The sequence below is a fragment of the Cuculus canorus genome, chromosome 26, assembly GCF_017976375.1.
Source record: "Cuculus canorus isolate bCucCan1 chromosome 26, bCucCan1.pri, whole genome shotgun sequence".
NCBI classification, from domain to species: Eukaryota; Metazoa; Chordata; class Aves; order Cuculiformes; family Cuculidae; genus Cuculus; species Cuculus canorus.
The window spans coordinates 1,616,288-1,618,448 of record NC_071426.1 but is presented as its reverse complement, the minus strand read 5'-3'; positions in this window follow the sequence as shown (position 1 = coordinate 1,618,448).

The following is a 2,161-nucleotide window of genomic DNA, read 5'->3' as shown; positions in this document are numbered from 1 at the left end:
ACCAAGACTTCGCCGGCCGTGGCCGCATCCCTGGAGGCCAAAGGGGGATGCTCGGGGCTGGTGGGCGATGGAGAAGGGGCTGTGAGGGGTCCAGACACTAAACTCATCCAAGGGAGCTGTTTTGGGAAAGCGATGTCAGTGTGCAGCGAGGAATGCCAGGCTGCTTTTGGGGGAATTCTGGTTTTCACAGCTTCAGCTTGCTCCAGATTCTCCCATTCAACAACTAAAAGCTCTTCCTCTCCTGTTTGCTACCAAAACAACGCGACTGCCAGTGTCAGCAGAGGCTCCTGGTGGGTCCCCTCCTGGGGACGATGCCTCTGCCCGACGAGGGGGTCCGGCTGCACAGCGCTCCCCTCCTGACGTAACCACCACAGCTCTGCTTCCGTCTCTCCGCTTTCCCTGTCTTTTTTTCCTCCTCCCAGGACAAGCTTGTCCCAGCTCCAGCCTGGGGCATTTAAACCTGATCCGCTGCCTCCGGAATCCGATGTAGAATCATAGAATCATGGAATCATTAAGGTTGGAAAAGCCTTTTAAGCGTATCCAGCCCAACCTCACCGTCGCCTGTCCCCAAGTGCCACCTCTGCATGCGTTTTGCTCCCCTCCAGGGATGGAGATCCCCTCTGCCATGGGCAGCCTGGTCCGGTGCTTCACCCAGGAAAGGTTTTTCAGCGCCCAAGAAGCTCAGGGTAGTTAAAGGCGCTGCTGAGGACCCTCTTGTAGGGGTATCATCCTGCACCCCGCGGCTCCCTGAGCTGCTCGGGGTTGCAGGGTCCGGGCAGGGGTCCCGGCTGGTGGCTCCTGGGAGGAAGGATGGAGGCTGCCAGCCCCTTTAGCACCGAAATGGTTAAGACGGAACGGCTGCAGCACCGGGGGCCTCACCGGCCCTTTTAAAAGCATCTGCTTGTTGCTCTTTCCCTGTGTAAATTAAATCGATCAGCTGCGCTCAGCCCCCCTTCTCCCTGCCCCCTCCTAAATTAAGTAGAGCTTTTAATCAAGTGATTTATGTTGAATTCACAGTCCTAGATTAAACTCGCAGCCCAGGCAGCCAGGAGCGGGGGGCGGGGGCCGGGGGGGCTCCATAAATCACCGCTCGCCCTGGGACTGGCTTGGCGAGGCGGTTGGGAGAGCTGGAGCTCGTGTTTACATCATCAGGAACGGCTGCTATCACCATCTTCTGCTCATTTCCTGGGGTTACCAGGAGGGCAATTAAATATGATAATAAGCAGAGCGGCTCCGGCAGCGCTGCTAATGCAGACTGCAGGGCTGGGGAAGGGATGGGCACCCACAGCTGGGTGCCCTCTGCATCCTTGGCGACACTGTGCTGCCCTCGGTAGAGCCAGAGCCTTGGAATTCTGCAGGGACGGTGCCGCCTGCACGCTGGCCCCCAAGCAGGGAGACCTGGCTCCTCCGCTCTTCCTGGCACGGCATCGTCTTCGTGTGGGCAGAGATGGAGGTACCCAACGCTGCCATTGGTACCCAAAGCTGGCGTCAGCGCCCCGAGCTCCCAGAGCCGGCAGGCAGATGGACCCGCACGGAGCAGGACCCTGAGCCACCAGCCCCGAGGACTGCAGCAAGCTCTGGACAAGGCTGCAGGAGCTCATCCTGCAACCCCCGTGTGTGATGCCCTGGTGAGCCCCGCGCAGCGCTGCGGGGGGACCTGCGGGACCAAAGCCGCCCCCGATGCCCAACGCTGTGGGGTCTCTGCGGCTCCTCCAGCGTTGAGCAGCTGAGCTCAGGACGTGGGTGGGGTGGGGGCCCTTGGGAAATGACCCTAAAGGAGCAGAGGATTGGGAGCTGCTGCCTGCCGGCGTGGCCGGCGGTGCCAAGTGTTGGTGGCCACCAAGCGCTCAGCCCACGACGACGCCTTTGGCTCTCACAGCGTCCTTTGTCTCTTCCACTCCTCGCCTTCCTCGTTCTCTCCTTTTAAAGCCCTCCGGCTGTGCAGGACTGAGACAACCTCTTGGCCCCGTCCCAGGACCTGGCCGCTCCGCTCGGCGCCGAGCTGGGCTTCATCCGGCTGCCAGCCATGGCACGAAAGCTTTGCTGCTCCACCTTGACGTGGGATTCCGCAGCCCGGATCGCAGAGCACGGCTCAGCGGGCACGCAGGGAGTGACCCCCGCACCCCGAGCCATCGCCCTGCGCCCCACGCATCGCCCCCAG